This window comes from Cupressus sempervirens, chromosome 11 (genome assembly GCF_028749045.1).
Source record: "Cupressus sempervirens isolate cs-2001-9-10 chromosome 11, ASM2874904v1, whole genome shotgun sequence".
NCBI classification, from domain to species: domain Eukaryota; kingdom Viridiplantae; phylum Streptophyta; class Pinopsida; order Cupressales; family Cupressaceae; genus Cupressus; species Cupressus sempervirens.
This window is the reverse complement of record NC_143128.1, coordinates 628,636,486-628,655,892: the sequence shown is the minus strand read 5'-3', so window position 1 is coordinate 628,655,892 and position 19,407 is coordinate 628,636,486. Positions and strand designations below refer to the sequence as shown.

At 31.7% G+C, this 19,407-nt stretch overlaps 1 pseudogene; it reads left to right on the top strand.

Moving 5' to 3' along the window:
• The first annotated feature begins 9,500 nt into the window (after positions 1-9,500).
• LOC149531292 (caffeic acid 3-O-methyltransferase-like) lies at positions 9,501-16,341 on the top strand (annotated as a pseudogene).
• The last annotated feature ends 3,066 nt before the right edge of the window (positions 16,342-19,407 follow it).

The window sequence follows — 19,407 nt, the reverse complement described above, 5'->3', positions numbered from 1 at the left end:
AGACTACACCCATGAGGATTTTTCCAACAAGGACATTTATATAGTAGTTCCTACTACTATGTAAAAAATGGCTATTATCACAAGTGAGGTACCATCCACATGGTTGACCCAATAAAGGGAATGTCCACAATGGTTTAACCCTCTCTAATCAAGGAAGACTCACAAAGTTGTACCACATGGGGACTTGGTTTGGATTCAAGGGTTTCAAGTTTTTGATGTGCCCAAAAGGGAACATAGCATGCTCCTCTAGCCTCTTCACCTTACCCAAACATAGGAAACAAGATTCTTTGACATGCTAATTTGAAATCACCTCGCCAACATTTTAGAAAATCCAATAACAAACACCACCAATCTAAAAAGAGAAAGTACTAATGGATGTTGAGGACAAATCCAAGCGGAATAGTGAGACAATAACAAATATCCTTCCCTACCTACAAGGGGATCCGTTGTTAAGAGGAGCTTTGCATGTAAAGCAAGCAAATGAAGCTCAATCTCTCAAGATCTCCCAAATAGTGTTCATAGTGCCTAATTACAATGTGAAACATAGATGTGTAAAAGCAAATCTAGATCTAATTTTAGAGCACCAAATGAAGTGTGAATCTATGAAAGCATGTAAAAGAACTCAAGCCAAACACATGAGATGTTCATTTTAGTTTCAAATTTAGATGTTATAGAGATCCAACAAAATACTTGGTAATCCATGCAATGCAATTTTTCTCTATTGTACCTTTCATTTATGCTTGAACACTCGCTCGCAACGAATAAAGCAACAAGCAAAAAAAGCAAACACAAGATATGCAATGTATATCCAACTTATGAAAAACTAGGGTTAGATCTAAAAATTTGATTTTTAGGAGTGGTAATAATCAGCAAATAATGCAAATGAAAGCTCACATCATGCATTGATCCATTGTAAAAATTAAATGCAAGCTATTCATTAAATGCCCTTTTTTTATTGATTTTTACCTAGTCATCAAGATTGGACCTATATGATATGAATTTGAATCTAAAAATTTAAATGTAGAAAAGTGGCCCCTATAAAAAATCAGATATCTTTTCAAAAATATCAAAATTTTAAAAATATCTTTTCATTTGTGCCTTAGGGAACTATTTTGTCAAAATAGATTAGTTTTTGCAATTTGAATTATTGAGCCCTAATATAATCTCTAGAATCAAAACAAAAATAACCAACTCTATTTAGAATTCAGTGAGCTTTCCAAAATGCAAAATTTTCTAGGAAATTCACTAATTTTCTCCTTAAAACAATTTTTCTTTAAAAATAAAGAAAAAATTATGGAAAATAAAAAATACCTCAAAAAAATCTAAAAATTGGATTGAAGCTTTTTTGATTATATGCCACCACCTTGCAAAAAAAAATTTGATAAAAATACTTAGCCATTTGAGACATATGATCAAATCTTATAGATCTATGGTTTTTTTTGTCACCAAACAACTCTGGACAAGGGGGTTAGATCTAAAAAATTTCAAAACCATCAAGTAAAGGTAGGTTGCCCAAGGTGGGTTCCAAAGATGTATGCCTAAAGTGTGGGCACACTTCTATGAGTCATTATATCCAAGATTTCTCAAGAATGAGGTCTAAAATGGCATCTCATTGCTCTCTATTCATGGAGTGCAAGGGTTTGTAATAGAGGCCCTCAATTTGATCCAGTTTGTGCCCATGCAAGTACACCATGACATAAGAGATTCAAGGATCTAAAATGCATGCAAATGGAGATGAAAACTAATCTATATGATAACAATGCAAAATAATGTAAGAAAGAAAATCTAATCTATGAAAGGAAATAACAATGCAATATTAATCTATGGAAGCAAACATGGATCTAAACCAATATGAGAATGTAAGGATGAAACCTCATGATGGAAGCCATAGATGCAAGAGAGAATAAGACAAGAAGATAGAAGTTCTCCACAAAAAGATTTAATGCTCAAACTCCTTCACAAAAAAATTGCTCTCTGAACCTATAGCATGATAATAGCATAATTGTGGATGTATAACTTTGGATCAATCGTGAATCAATTGTGGATGTCCAAAATGAGGAGAGGGCTCTCCCTTATAAAGGAAAAATTGGAGGCGAGAGACTTCTCACAAGCAATATGGGATAATAGAGTTTGATCCATGTGAGAGAAAATTCCACCAATGAGAAAAGAGGAGTGTTTGAGAAGAAAGTGGAAAGAGGAAAAAGATGACTCCCACTTAGAGATACGTGCATTCAAGTGTAGAGAATTTTTTTTAAAAAAAGATTTAGTTTATTTTTATTTTTATTTTCTTTTCTTTTTCAAGTGGGTTTAATTTTTATTTATTCAATTTCCTTTTTCATCAAAAAGAGATATTTAAGTGGGAATTTTATTTAATTAAAAGGGAGCAAGTTCTTTTAATTAAATATGAAATATTTAATTAAATTAAAAGAGGGGTTTTTCTCTTAATTAATAAAATGTGGATGAATTTAATTAAAAGAGAGGCTTTTAATTAATTAGGGACTTATTTTATTTAAGTAAAAGGGATATTTTCTTTTAATTAAATAAGACTTGGGATAAAATGATCAACCTTAGAAAAGAAATAATCAAATTTGATCAAAAAAATTGGTTTGAATTGATTTAATTAAATATTGCAAACCATTGATTCAGGAAATTTGATAAATTGATAAATTGAATAATAGGGGCCCATGGTCTAGGCAACCATTTTAGGGTGCATACAATGATCAGGTTAACTACTGGACTACTAGGATCTAAATACTTTGGTATTACTACCTTCCCTAACATGATATTTGCTGATTGCTTGACAAAATGGATTGTTTAAGGATCTTTCTTCTTCTGCCCTAGATTCTTAAGACATGCTTCCTTAATAGCATTTCCATAAAAAGGGACATCCTTAATAGCTTGAAATAGAGGAATTTGGATGTGCATATTTTTTAGCTGCACAAAAATGACAAATGTCTCTTCCTTTTGGGGTATAGATTTATCTTTATTTAGCCTATGTGGAAAGGGAGGATTCATAGTGGTATGGTTAGTAGTCCTACCAGATGCATCAGTTGGTGGGTTGATATTATGCAGTATAACTTCTAGAAGGGGTGTTGTAGGAGTGTCTGCAACTTTCATGATAATAGGATATTTTTGTGTAGGAGAAGTTTTATCCAATCTTAAATGAATATCAGATAACTCTATTGAATAGTTAAGGCACTGTTGAGTATTTGTAGTTTACATTTTCTACTATTTTTGCTTGTTGTTTGGATTTGGCTAAGGCTAAGTAAGTAATTAAGTTAGCTTAGGATTAGCATTATTTGCTGCAAGAGGTGGTATTATTGTAGGTTGTTAAACTAGAGGCGGTAGTTGTGGGCTATCAAGACTTTGGTTAGGCCATTATGGAGGCCCTCTCCATTGATTATTAAGCTACCAATTTCCTTGTGGTGGTTTCCATTGATTCTATTGATTTTTCCATTGGTTTTTTGTTGGTTTTGCCACTAGTTATTTTGCTAGTTTTGCTACTGGTTATTTTGGTGGTTTTATCACTTGTTATTTTGGGAGCACTAGCAAGAATTCTAATAGCTTTGATTTTGCTATTGATTATTGTAAGGATTTAAAATTATACAAGATCTTGAGGAAAACCTTGTCTTGAAGCCCATGGTTGGCGTTGAGCAATGAAGAACACTTGTTCATTGTCTTTGTCTATCTTTGTGTACTTCATTGGAAAATGTTGATTCTCCAAGTTAGCTACCAGTTTACATGCATAGCCTTGCTTTTATTTGTGGCAATGGGGATAGTACTCTGCCAATTGTGATTCAGCTTCTACATGCTTCTTATGCATTCATTGTGTCAAGATGTGTAGTGACATCATTCATGATGTCTTACTTGAAATTTAAGATAAATTAGATATCTTGAGCTTTGAAATACTCTAACTAATCCCTTTAGTGTCTATGGACTGGTGTCCTCTACCTTTATTCATAGTTGACCTTGAGTAGTTAAGACTAATTTTTCTAAGGTCATCCCAAGAGGATTCATATACATCACCACTGACCATCAGGTCTAATGCTTCTAGACAATTATCGTCTACCCCTCTCAAGAAGACTAGCTTTTGTGAATTCTCCACTAGTGCATGCTGAGGGTTCTTCTATAGTGTATACAAGAAATGTGAAACATAGTCTTCCAATGTTTTTTCCTCCTTTTGTAATATTCTAAAGATATCATCTCCTCTTGAATCATTTTCCTTGCAATACTCTTTGTATTTCCATAGAAAAAAAAGTTTTCATTTCATTCCACGTACTTGTTGCATTGGCTCCTAAGCCCATGAACCACCGTAAGGTTCATTCTTTTAATGTTGCGATGAACAACTTGAGCTTATGAGCATTAGTGTTATATTCAAAGCTACGAAAGAGTATGCCAAACTCAAACAAGAAAGTATTAGGATCCTCAATTGCAAGGCCATAGAAATTTGGGAGAGAAACTACAGATATATTTTTGAGATTAGCATTGGTTATGAGGCTTGGGATAGTAAATAGAACAGTAGGTTTTTTCGCAAATGAAAGTACTTGATTATGGGGTTGCTACTGAAAAGGAATGTTGGCTATGGGATTGTTAATAACAAATGGATTTGGACCAAAACTATCTAGAAAGCTAGCCAAAATTTTAGCAAAAGGCTAAAGACCATTTGTGTCAAAAGGTTCTGCTCTAGAGGAAGATCTTGGAGGAAAATCATGGCTTGCATCCTCAAAAGGCAACTGAACTTCTTCTTCAATTTTTTTTTCAAATTAGTAGACTACCATGGAAGAAATTTTCCATATTCATCTTGTTGTCTTCCTCTTTGATTCATGCAATTGAATTCTTCACACTTATGAAGAAACTTTTAGAACTGCAAATCTCTAAAAAATAACTTAACTTAAAAGATATAACCTAAAAAGATGTTCCTAGCCTGACATGATCCTTGGCAGCACTGCCAAAAATGGTCTTCCTCACAATAGGTGTGTGATAATCATGCCCAAGGCCTTACCTAGGAATAGTATATTCAATCTAAGGATTATTCTCCCCACCATGAGGTGCATTTAATTTTTCAACCTAGGGATATATACTTTAAATGGTTGGCATAGTATGTGCACTAGGTTTCTTAAGAATTCATTATGCTTATGCTGCAAGAAAGTAAAATACAAAGAAAGAATCTATAGTAGTGCTACAATAAATTAACACACTTAACTCTTCACTAAAATGAATGTTGCGAATACAATTAAATGCTAGCATATGTTCCAACTTAGACAATCCACTATAACTGTTCTCACAAATGTTGTAGGAAGAAACTTACAACTTCTACTTGATATACTAGAAATACTAGAAGTAAATCTTCACTACTCTAGTCTAATCCACCTCCAAAGTGGCCCCCCTTGGTCATCCTCTGCTAATTTACTAACACAGAATCTAAACTAGGAACTATTTTATTATATTCCAAAAATTCCTTACATAAGAACAATACATAAAACTATAAAACAATTCACTATGAGAGTCAACAATTTCTTTTCATAAAATTTCTTCCAACCTCCTCAAACTATCAATCCAATCCCTATAAATAGAGGATCAACACTTATTCTAAAACATTCCTAAAGAAAATAAATTGATTACAAATCTGCCAGAGAAAAAGAAGGAAATATAATAGTTCATGGTACAAACAATAAAGTCTAGATAACCAATTTGACACAATGGTAAACACAAAGGGAATATGGAAACTCTTCATCCCTACATTTCTAGAATAATATCTCCTCTTTTGTAGTGGCCATGTCCCCTGGTACCATTATGGTTCTTCCACCACGATTGGACTTTAATGTTCATCGTTGAATGTTGTCAACCATCCTCCAGCTTCTTCCCTATGAGATTAGTTATGATGCAAAAATATTTGCAAATAAGCATAACCCAAATTAAATCCAAATAGTAGAACACATATTCTAATGATTATATGAATATTATATTATAATATTGGCAAAATATGACATAGTATCTACCCATAGGTTAACGATTCTATTTGGTCTTAATCATAAGTTCAACTAAACATAAGTTCACAAATGTCTTGGCAGCATTAAAATAGAGTATTTAAAATTATCATAAAATAGAGGCAATAATTAGCCTCATCAATAGCCACAAAATTTTAATTCATCATTACTTTCACAAGCAGATTCTAATGCTTTTAAATTTCATGAGATGTTGTAAGTGACTTACCTAATTGTATTCATTCTCTAGAAGAGCTGCCAATAGAGCTTCTCTTGCTCTCATGTTACACATGAATAGATCTCGTTCTTCCTCATTGTATCCATCAAGTTTTCTTCTTCAATGATTGTCTTCTTTCCTTTTTTAGGATTCAATATCTTGGACCCATGCACAAAAAATGAGTCTTCATCTTCTCCTTCCAACTTTCATAGTTGGCCCCATCAAATCTAGGACTATCTTTCTAAAAATATTTGCGATCGATCTCCCAAAGTTGTTAAGCTTATCCTTCAAGGACCTGAAGCTCTGATACCAATTGTTAGAATATATAGTCCACTGATATAACTGAGACAAGGGGGCTAAATAATTTATCCAACTACTAACAAAATTATCAACCTTAAACAATTTTAAACATAAGAGCAATATCAACTGAAACCACAATAAGATACTCATGCACAATAACACCAGATATGTTAACTAGGGAAACCCTTGATCCAAGGGAATACTCCGGTGGGGATGGTAACCAAAAGATGATGTATTAATGTAAATATTCCTTGTTAGAGGATGGACCCTATTAGGATTCTATGAATACATTTAGTACATATGATTCCATGTTAGGAGATTCCGAACATGTTAGGAGTTGTGGAAGACAGCTAGACCCACTACCCTAACAGCTTCAAGGGCAAGACCAATGAACCCACTATCCAAATGATCTCAATATTATTCCTTGTTGAATAATAGAATTGGTACTGTATTGTTCCTTCCTCTTCCTCTATATTGTTAACTAGATCTCTACTCCTTTAGATCTTGTATCCAGATCACGAACTACAAATTAAATAATCCCTTGGATTGCTTACACTTATTACAAAAATACTCTACTCCTTTTTGCATTGTGCACTTTTTACCATGATTACAATACTTCCATACATATGAAAAGTAAGGAAAACATCTGTCCTTTATACCATATCATTATAATAATTCCTTGAGTCATCCTTGAGGCTTCTCTTAATTAATTAAAATAGGATAATTAAATTAATTACAATTATAATAGCACTGTAAGCCCATAATCTATACAAAACTTCACATGTGAAATACCAAAGCTTGGGCACTTACTGATGTCACTGGCAGACTATCCTTTGTCACTGCTTGACTATGCATCTCTTCATTTCATCTCTTATAAAGGATATAAAACAAACATTAGGAACTACTTTTCCAATATTCTATCTCTAAATTGTTCTTTGTAAGTCAAGTATAACTTCTATACATCTTTGTCTCAACTTTTGGGCACTTAAACATGTCATTGGGATAGTGTGTTGTATATGTCCATAACTACAAATAACCATACAATTAAACCACTATCCATAGGTCATCATGATCTTTTTCTGCTACTCTACTAGTCTTTACTAAAAAAATGCTATGTTGACATTAATGACAAACACGGTCATGAGTGGAACATATCAATACTCTCTAATGCTCAAGATACTCCCCCAAAGTAGTATCATCAGCAGTAACATGAGCCACTATAGTAAATCTTAGATCACATTTAGGATAATTTAGTTAATGGTACTTTGATTTTTGAAGCTTCCTATGATATCACACATCCTTTTTTAATAATTAATAGTCTTATACCCTCCAAAGATGCATTGGTACAAATTTAATAAAATCACCTATGTTATCTAAAACTACAATAATGGGTGTACTAGTTAACTTCTTCTTAAGCATCTAAATTTTTTCCTCTCAACTAAGTGACCACACAAAATTATTTCCCCTTTTGTTAGTTACAATAATTAAGCTAGATACCCTTAAGAGGTCTCAAAGTAAAATATCAATAACATCTTGTCAAGTCTATGAAATCACTTACCTCTAGCACATTCATGGGTGTTGGAAAATCCATTATTAACTATTGTAAGCACCTATAGAAATGAAATATGTTGAATCACACGACCAATGTATTTCACCTCCACCTTAAAGAAATCAAAATTATCCATGTTTCCATATAACTAATTTTCATGAAGATACTATAACACTGAGCACAAGCACAAGTACTCCTCATGCTCCTCTATTTTCTTTAGAATAAACAATAATTTCATCCAAGAATACTAGGAGAAAAAATCCAAATAGGTGTGAAATACTTTGTTCACTAGAGACATAAATATAAATGGTATATTAATAAGCCTAAATGCTACCACTATAAACTTGTAGTGTAAGTCCATAATAGCTATGGAATTTTTTCTAATGAATATATGCCTCATTAATGTACAAATAACTATATGCAAAATTATGATCTATTTTTAATAATACTTTACTCACTTCATCCACTTGAATAGTTCATCAATCCAAGGCAATGAGCATTTTTTTTAAATTATTACCTTCTTATGATGTCAAATGTCTATGCATAAGTAGAGAACCATCCTTATTCATAAGAATAATTGGCTCTCCCAATGAAGACATACTAGGCTGAATAAATCTCTTAACAAAAAAATCTTACAACTACAAACATATCTCACTCACCTAAGTATTCAATGGCAAATGATCTCAAGAAAACAAATTGATGCAAATTTCTATATCTCTCTGCAGTGATATAAAAAAACAATTGCTAGGTAAAATCTCGGAAAACGCTTGAAGCAAGGAATGAATAAGAGAAATATCTAATAATGTTGGGAACATAGTTGATAGCTAGATGACTAAATCTATAATCAGGTAGTAGTTTGATGCATTTGGAGAGTAGTTTGAAGAAGTTTTATTAGAACATAGATGCATTTCAAATGCAAATTTATGCATAATCTAGTTTCTAAGATTTTATGTTTTATATTGTTAGTTTAATGTTGTAGCATTAAAAAGGGATGTAAGAATATGATGTTCCAACAATTTAACCAAATATAGTTATAATTAGAAATTCTTCTAGCTATAAGAAGTCTCTCAAATTTCAATCATATCTACTTGCTTGTTAAGCTATTTAGATATTTTGTAAAAAGCCTACATTCTTCAACAACTATTAGATTATAGATTTGTTTAAATACAATGAACATACGTTTCCTCCTCCTTTGCATGTTTTCTCACTAGATCTTTTATAGTTCATATATTGTATGCACATTTTTTAGAACCACCACCTCTACCAATGAAAGAATGGTAGAACTACTTTAGAATGGTAGAAATCGGCATGCATCATGTGCTATGACCATTGGATATACAAATATGCATTCATTATATGATTCCATATTGTTGCGATCTTTCTATATAGCTATAATAAAATGTTATAGACTCTCTCATTGTGTATCAAATTCTAAACTAAAATTGTGAAAATGTCCTCTAATTATGGAACAATTAATAATGAGGAGGAATGGCTTTTGGCAATGGAGTTTTGCACCTCCTCTTATCTACCCATTTGCAATGAAAGTTGTAATAAAACTCGAAGTGCTACAGATCATAGCCAATGTAGGTTTTGGGCTTCCGATTTCTCATGCCTAGATTGTGGCCCAAAATGCCAATGTAAAAAAACTATTAGAATAAATAATGTTTATTTATCTCTTGGTAGTTTGGCATTTAATATGTAGTCCAGAAACATCTTGAACTATCATGTTTTCTCCTTTATCTTCATTGTAGTCTATTAGAACTTTCTAGAGCTTTATCTTCATTGTAGTCTATTAAAACTTTCTAGAAGTCTGCAATATGGTTATAAATACCCAGCCTCTTGGTTCATATATTTAATAAATTTAATAGTATTTAAAGAATCAAGTTTTAGTTTCCTTTGTGCATTTTTCTCTATTCTACTATGTTCCAGTCTATTTTGTTGCTCTATTTTAACTCTATTTTTTTGATCATTTGTGCTCTATTTTGTTGATCATTTGTGCTCTATTTTATAGTTTGAGTTGCTATTATTAATAGTTTATTGTGGTATCAAATAAATCTTTGTTCTTTGGGCTTTGAAAACATTTTTTTGGCATAGATCTTTATTCTTGTAGGTAGTAATCTGGAAGTGAGCACCAACAACAATTCTCTTGTGGAAAAAGAATATCACAACAGCAAGGAATGAGTTTTTTCCAATATATTGGTGAGAAATTTTTCCATCTCAATCTGGGTATTAAAGTTGTTTTGAGGTCTTTTTCATTCTCATCCAAAATGGAGAGAATTTAACAATGGAATCACTTGGTGTTACTCTACCTACAGTTAAATTGAATGGAACAAACTATTATGATTGGGTATCTAATATTGAAATCACTTTATCTCTTCAAAATTGTTATGATATTGTGACTAGTGGTGAACAGATCCCTACAAATCTAAGAAAGGATCAAGATAATTGGGATAGAAGGGACAAGAAGCCAACAACACTAATCAAGCTTACACTTTCAAAAGAAGTCTTTCTGAAAGTTCATAATGAGAGAAGTGGAGTCAAAGTATGAGAAATTTTGAAGGATCTATATAAAAATTCAGGTGATGTATGGATTTTATCTCTCACTACTGAGTTATATAATATGAAATTATCAAGCTCACAAGAAATAGTCTCACATTTAAGTAAATTAGAGGAAATGACGAATGAGCTTTCTTCTTTTGGAAAAGATATAGATGATAGAGATTTTGTGTAAATTATATTACAATGTCTTTTAGGATCTTATTGATCATTTATAAGGGGTTTAGATACTGTGGATAAATTAAAAAGTATTAAATATGAAGAATTGTGTGTTAAGTTAGTTCAAAAAGAGAAAAGACAATTTAAAGAAAAATAATCATTTGATGGTGAATCTCAAACATTTGTAATGAAAGCACAATAATATTAAAATAGGTCACAAGATAATCAATTTAAAGAAAGAAATCTAAAGTATGAAAATAAAGGTGCTTCATCCATAGATCATAATAGAAGTAAATGGAAATGTAATTATTGTGACAAAATAGGTCATAAAGTAAATGAATGTTTCAAGAAAAAAAGGGATACAAAGAAGAAGATAAGTAATTGTCCAAAATTTAGCGATTCTAAAAAAATGCATTTTGTGTTGCACTTAAAGAAAATAACACTTTCAAAGATAATTGGGTTATTTATTTTGGTGCTATACAAAACATGACTCACAATAAAGAACAATTTGAAACAATAATTGAAATTACTATAGAGAAAAAATATTTGTGAGATAATAGTGCTTTAAAAGTTAAAAGGACTAGTAATGTCAAGATTGAAAATGGCTTGTTCAAAAATGTGAAGTTGGTTCATGAATTAAAAACAAATCTACTTTCAGTATCTCAAATTGCAAGTCAAGACTACAAAATAGAATTCTACAATGATAAGTGCTTAATCAAAGATGTCAATGGTAATTATGGATTTATTGCAATTGGTAAAATGGAGAATCAATTATATAAGTTTCAAGAATTTACTTCTAAATATGGAGATAAACATATGTGTATTATTCTGCAATATGATGATATGAGCAAGTTGTGGCACGAGCATTTGGGGCATATCAATTTTCAAAGTCTCAACCTTATGGAGAGATTGTAAATGGTGCATAGCCTTCCAAAGATATCATTAAGTCTCAAGGTATGTGAAGGATGTGCAATGGGAAAACAACATGTGGAAATTTTCCCACAACGTAAATCATAGAGAGCAAAAACTCCTATACATTTAGTTCATAGTGATATAATGGGTCCTTTTAAAAAACCTTCATTTGGAGGACAAATGTATGTTCTCACCTTTATAGATGATTATAACAAAATAATTAGGGTGTATTTTCTACAAAATAAAGATGAAGTGTTCCAAAATTTTAAGGAGTTTAAAACTTTGACTAAAAACAAAGTGGAAAATGTTTAAAGATAATAAGAATCGATAGAGGGACTAAATATATGAATAAGGCCTCTTTAGATTTTTGTAAAGAGCATGGAATACATAAGGAATCAACTATCTCTTATTCACCCCAAAAAAATGGGTTTGCCAAAAGAAAAAAATAGAACTATAATAGAAATGACTAGGTGTATGCTTCACTCTAGAAATCTAGAAGCTAAATTTTGGGCTGAAGTAGTTCATACTGTCATATATATCTTGAATAGAACACCTACTAAGGTAGTTTTGAACATAACACCAAAAGAGGCATGGAGTGGAAGAAATCCTATAGTATCTCATTTTATAATTTTTTTTTGCAATACATATGCTGACATTCCTAATGAAAGAAGGAACAAACTTGAAAGGAAGAGTGAGAAGTGCATAATGGTTGGATATAGTGAGGAATCAAAAGAAATGTATGGTTTGTTGAAGATAAAGGAGAAATATGGATAGTTTAGGATTTTTTTGACTGTATATTAAATGCCTAACTACCAAGAGATAAATAAACATTATTTACTCTAACAATCCCCCGTAATATCTATTTGGAGAGGATAGCAACTTCCTCGAGTTGTAATAGATCTCTAAATTTAGCAAATTTCACAATAGACAATGCTTTTGTAAATATATCAACAAATTGATCTTCTGTTCCGCAAAATTGAAGCTCCACCTCTTGACTTCCAATTAGATCTTGAAAAAAAATGATGATGCACTTCTATATGCTTGGACCTTGCATGATATACTAGATTTTTTTTTAGCTTGGTAGTACATTAGTTATCACAAAATATTGTAGTTGGAGAGTCTTGTGGATGCTATAATTTTTTAAGTAATCACCTAATAAACAATGCTTCTTGTGATGGCTCTGATGAGCAAATATATTCATCTTCTATGGATGAGAGTGACGCTATTGATTTATTTTTGCTACTCCATGAAATTGGTCCTGACCCAAGATGGAAGATATATCCTAAAGTTGATTTTCTATCATCTATGTCACCTACATAATTAGAATATATATATCTAACTAAAGTAGGCTCTCCTCCATATTTGTATTCAGTGTTGAGCTAGTAAGTACCCTTAATGTATCTTAATATTCTTTTAGCCACTTTCCAATATTCAATGTGTGGATCTACCATGTACCTGGATACAATACCAACCGCATATGCAATATCTTGTCTAGTTATATAGTAAGATACAAAAAATTTCCAACAAATTGCCTATACAATTTTCCATCCACCTTCTTTTAAGTAGAGTTAGTACTCAACTTCAATCCGACTTCACATGGTGTATTAGATGGTTTACAATCACTCATACTAAACTTCTTTAATGCATCAAGAACATATTTTGTTTGAGAAAAAATGATCCTTCCTTCTTCTTGTCATACTTGAATACCCAAAAAGTAGTGCATTAGTCCTAAATCAGTTATTTCAAAAACATGTATGAGTTGATCTTTCGTTATCTCAATATCATGTGTGTGATCTCATGTAATAATCAAGTCATCCACATGAAATACAATGATAAAAACTTTATCATCACTATATTTTTCATACAAATCTGGATCAACTTTACTTCTTTAAAATCCAACATCTAGAAAGTACTTATTATTTTTGGAGAACCATGCCCTTGGTGCTTGCTTGACACCATAAAGTGATTTTCTTAATCTACGTACCAATTTTTCTTCACTATATTTAATAAATCCTAGTGGTTGTTGCATGTAAATTTCTTCTTGTATGTCACCATGCAAAAATGTATTTTTTACATCCATTTGAAAAATTTTTAAACCAAATTTTGTAGCTAAAGCAACTATTGTACGAATGGAAGTCATTTTGGCAATTGGAGCAAAGGTTTCAGTATAATCTATACCTTCCTTTTGTGAGAAACCATTAGCCATGCTAACCTTCTTTTGTATTTTTCAATAGCTCCATCTGATGTGAACTTGGTTCTACAGGTACACTTGCAACCAAACACATTTTTTCCTTCTAGAAGTTTTGTTAACTCCTGTGTTCCATTCTTTATCAAAGAATTGTATTCTTCTTACATAGCTGCTTCCCACTCATGTTTTCCTGTTACTTCTTCATATGTGCTTGGAGTGTCAACCTACATCACCTTAGCCATAAGAGCATAATAGCAAATATATTTTTATGACGTTCTTGATAAATTTCTTGGATTGTTCTAAATTTTCTTGGATTTTCACTATCACTTTCAGTTAATTCTTCAACTTGAGCATCTTTCCCTATAGTAGTTTACACACCTTGACTTTGACCATTAATAGAAGTAGGCTTTTCTTCATCAATAAAAATTGGAAAGAAAGATAATGCCAGGGAGTTATCATTCTTAACATCTTCATCAAACCATACATTTCTTTTAGTATAGATTTCATTTATCCAAATGTGGAAATTACTCTAGAGAGGTTTCTGAGTGTCCTAGCAAGTCATTCACTCCTCACTTTCTCTTTAACCATGAGCAATAATGGAAGCCTAAGAGGCTCTACGGTCTTACGCTTCTCCAAAAATACATAATGAAGAAAAAGGATGGGAAGTCCTTGGCACCATTTGCACTAGTGAATCTTGACAGGGTGTTTATCGACACTTGGTCTCATATAAAGGATGTTGTTCTTAATGGGAGTCAACCATTTATCAAAGTTCATGGGGTGCATGTATTTGACTACCCTTCCATGGACCATATATTCAATGTCATATTTAACAGGGAAATGTCTAAGCATTCTTCAATGATGATGGAGAATATTTTTGATAGCTATCAAGGCTTCAAAGATTTGGAGGAGCTTGTGGATGTTGGTGGTGGATTTGGCTCTACTCTTAATCTTATACTCTCCAAGTACCCTCATATCAAGGGAATGAGTTTTGACTTGCCTCATGTTGTGAAAGATGCTCCTAAGTATCTAGATTAGTAAACAGTATTGATCAATGTGTAAATGAGTACTAATAATCTCTATTTTATTGTTAATTAATTAGATTTTATTGATTCTATTAACATTTTTAAAGATTACATTATTTCAGACTTTTAATTTATATTTTGTGAGTGGCTATCAAGATAATAAGGACTTAACTTTAAAAAAATTCATTATTGTATTTCAAATAGTGATCAATAAATAGATTATGTTTAATGGATGAGAACATGATCTAAAAGTGTAGATCATAAACCAAAATATTGTCTAATCCATGTTCTCGAGCATTGTGAAGAAGGATCTTGTAGATTGACACAAAACATTGATAAAAATCTTAAACACAATCTATTTGAGAAACACCAAATCTAAAAATACCAATATTACTTAAACATTGACTTTAACTTGTTTTAGAAAATATCTCTTATTTTTCTATTTATATTCTACTTTAAGATTTCTATTTAAATCACTCATAAACCACAAACTAAAAAATCTTGAATGAATTTTGCATAAGGTGTCACACATGTTGGAGGAGACATGTTTGAGAATGTACCATCTACCAAGGCTATTTTTATGAAGGTATGTAATTCAAATTAATAATTTGAAATAGTTGGGTGAAGTTTCTAATAGTATTTGCTAGTATTTTCAGCATTTAGACTCTAGATAAAGATTATAATACTTATGTTCTACTTTTGATATATGTTTTGATTATCAAATGAGGTGGGTGTTTGATTTCAAAATAAAATTACCTTGATATAGAAAAATAGGCTTTTTGGGGTCACTTTATTAGAATTTTTTCTATATATATATTTGGCATTTACTTCTTCAACATTGATCATTAGATTTGTAAACAACTTAAGTGAAAAATGTAATTTGAAGGCTACAACTTTATTGTGAAAGTCATTATAATTCTGACATTAGTAATGATGGATTATTAAGAAAGCATTGGTTAAGCTAGAGAAATGTAATATTCTTTTTAAACAAATACAATAATTAAACTGTTGGTAAATATTGAATCTTGCAATCAAAAAAATCTTACATAATTTAATAATAATTCTTACAATGAAATTAGTTTTTTGTTGGTTATGGTCTAATTTATTATCTATATGATATTTGAAAATGTATTTGGTTTGAATATTAAACTAGAAAATTAATATTAATATTTTTTTTTGTTCAATGGATTTTACATGATTGGAGTGATAATCATTGCATAAAGCTTTTAAAAAATTATCACAAGGCATTATCAAAGAATGGAAAGTTGATTGTAGTGAATTGTATCTTACCAATAGATGTAGAGACCACTACATTTTTAGAGAGTCATTTCAATAGATCTTTTAATGTTGGCATAGAATCCAGGGGAAAAGAGAGGACAAACAAGGAATTTGACAACCTTGTGAAAGCTGCAAAATTTGTAAGAGATATTAAGTCAATTTTTTTGTGTCGATGATATTGAGTTATTGAGTTCTACAAGTGACTTTGTTAAATGTTCATTGTGATAGCCCTTGGAATGTAGACTTGTTTTTGACCATATTGAATAACTTGATGGGTGTGGAATATACACCCTTGCCAACATTGTAAAAAATATTCCATGGGCTTCAATGCTAAGAAGGATATTTAACCCATTTAGAGTTTTCTTTTCTTTCTCCATTTACTATGTTTGTGTAGTTGTAGTTGTGTATATAAGACTCCTTTCATAATTTGGTCTCAATAGAGAACTGATATAAATTTTCTTATTTGAAAAACTATCATTGCATTACAAATTAATTGAAATACAATACATTTAGCAAATTGTTTGTAGAAACAACACTTGCCTCCTTGAATTACTTCTTTCAAACAATATCCAAAAGTTTACTAAATAATTATATGAATGATGTCTAGTCATTTTATCCTTAATTATTTTATAATGATAAATAATAAAAATAAATACAACCCTATGAAATAAAAATAAAAATAGAATAAAGTACCATTTATCTTACTTTTAAAATAAAATCCCTTAACTAATGTGGATCCTACTCAAGATGCGTGTTGTCTTCCTCTATTCTCTGCGTGGACATGCTCACTTGCTAGGCATTTTTTTATAATGGATCAAACAATGAAATTATCTATTGGAATGTTCAAAATGGGAAGAGTACTTCTTAGAGGGGTGGGTGAATCAGCAGTATGACATTTTTGACCTTTTCTAATCCTTTAAATCAAATAACTAAAAGTAAATTGCATGCATGTAAATACATTAAATAACCATAAAATAAACACATGCAATAACACATAACACCATATTTGGTAACCTAGAAACCCTCCAGGAATAAGAAGGTAAAACTGGGGTGGGGAAGATACCCTCAAAAATCACTGCAGCAATAAATGTTTGACCACTTCTGATGGTATGCCCTGTGAAAGGCTTGCCCTGTTAAAGGCTTTACATTGTGTCAATAGTGACCTGGTTAGAGGATTTACAAACACTTTACATGAAGTGTCACTCTGTTAAAGGATTTAGTCACCTCTTCAAAGAATCTACAAAGTAGCTATTAAGCTAACCTATCAACATAGGATTTTCACTTATCTAATACAATAGCTAGAAAGTATTAGGAATCTTTGACCTTATTTCTTACAATCTTCAATTGCTGATTTTAGGCACTTGATCTGCTCCTTCTGGTCTTTATCCTCTAAGATCTTATATCTGATTGTGTCCCTTGTCCCTTTTACTATTCTGATCAACTGGATGTATTATTGTTGCTTTGTTCATCTAGGTCTTTCTCACTAAATTTTGCTATAGTTTACCCATACACTGCTCTCTTCCACATATGAAATGGGGTTTTTCAAGCTCCTTTTAAAGATTGTGAAGGCTTAGAGTTAGGTATGGATCTATGATCAATATTGAATCTTTAAGTTCCCACTCATTCGTTGCATTTTCCTCATTGGTTGCATGCTTTCTCTATTTTTTTGATTGGCTACGTGCTAATCGTATGGGGAATGTAAAAGATTCATCCTTGTCCATTTTGTCCTTCAAAAAAAATTTATGTTGACTCCAAAAAGTTTTTATATCTAAGTTTCTAAGGGCACAAACTCATATGATGATTCTATTTTACTCAGCACATACTAAACTATTGGTGATCGGCATATATACTATCCTAGATTGCTTAACACCTATTACACGCCATCTCGCTTGGCACATATACGATTCTAACTCACTCGGCATATGAAGCACTCTGACATGCTTGGCATCAACTATGACTCAGCACCTATATATCACTTGACACTTATATACTACTCAGCACCTAAAGTCGCTTGACACCTGTTGAAAATCTAACTCAGCACACACTATGACTTGGCATGCATAGTGTACTTAGCTTCAATGTAGAAAGTGGTTAAGTCTATTGACACTCAAATTTCAATACCATCTAATACCAACAATCTCCCCGTTTGACATGAGTTTCAAAACCACTTAACTAATCATTACTAATCTGTCCTTATGAGTACCTTATCCAAAAAAATTCAAAATTCTTCAAAATACCTTATAACTTCCCCTGAGCTGATTGTGCCTTGTCATTCTTTGTCTTTTGCCTTGTTCCTATATTTTGTACCTATGTGCTGATTTATTGATGTCTTCCCCAAAACATTATTTCTCCTTATGAAAGAATGTAATCAAAATTTATAGTATTCTCCCCCTTTGTTATATCAAACTATTATATTTGCCTTATAAATTCTCTAAAACATATCTCCCCCTTTTTGAGACTAATGTCAAAGGCTTCTAAGGAGTAATACCATACTTAGCCAAAAAGTTACTATTTACCTCCATTATTGTTTTCAGAGCTGCATCCCAATTCTCCAAAGCAATTTCAAGTGACTTGTGTTGGATGGCAGTCTCTATAGCAAGGTGTACAAGTCCATCAAGTGTATAAAGATTTGGATCTTTCTTTAAAACTATTTCAGCATACACATGCTCCTTGTGGAGGACTTCTAAATGTGGGTTATGGAGGATTGAATTTGCATCAACTTAGCCTTAATATTGGCTTCCTCTACTGTAAGTACAACTAACTCCCTTTGAGTGTGAAGTGATTGTGTAAAATGCTTCTCACTTTGAGCTAGATCCTTTGGCAGTTGCATGCTAGAAATTTTCAAATTTCTTTCCAAGATCATGATTCTCTAATTTGTTTTTTGTGTGAAATTGGAAAAGTCACATGGCTTCTTGTACAATGAGAAAATGTTCTCAAGTACAATTTTTGCCTTGTCTATTTTCTTGGCCAACTCAACTTGTTCAAGTGCTATTCCACTTGATAGCTTCTCATTTACTTTTCCTTGAAATTTTCTCTCTTACCATTCCATGAGTTTAAAATTAGCATCCTGGTCTTCATTTGTCACCTGGTCAACTATATTTGATAGTTTCTCCATTATTGGCTTTGCTTCATTTGGTGGCTGCAATTTGAAGGAATCCATAAAGATGTCCTTAATGTCATGAAGTGCTTCGTTATGTTTGAACTCCTTCCTGAGTATTTCTTGCCTCATCCTTCTATCTAAT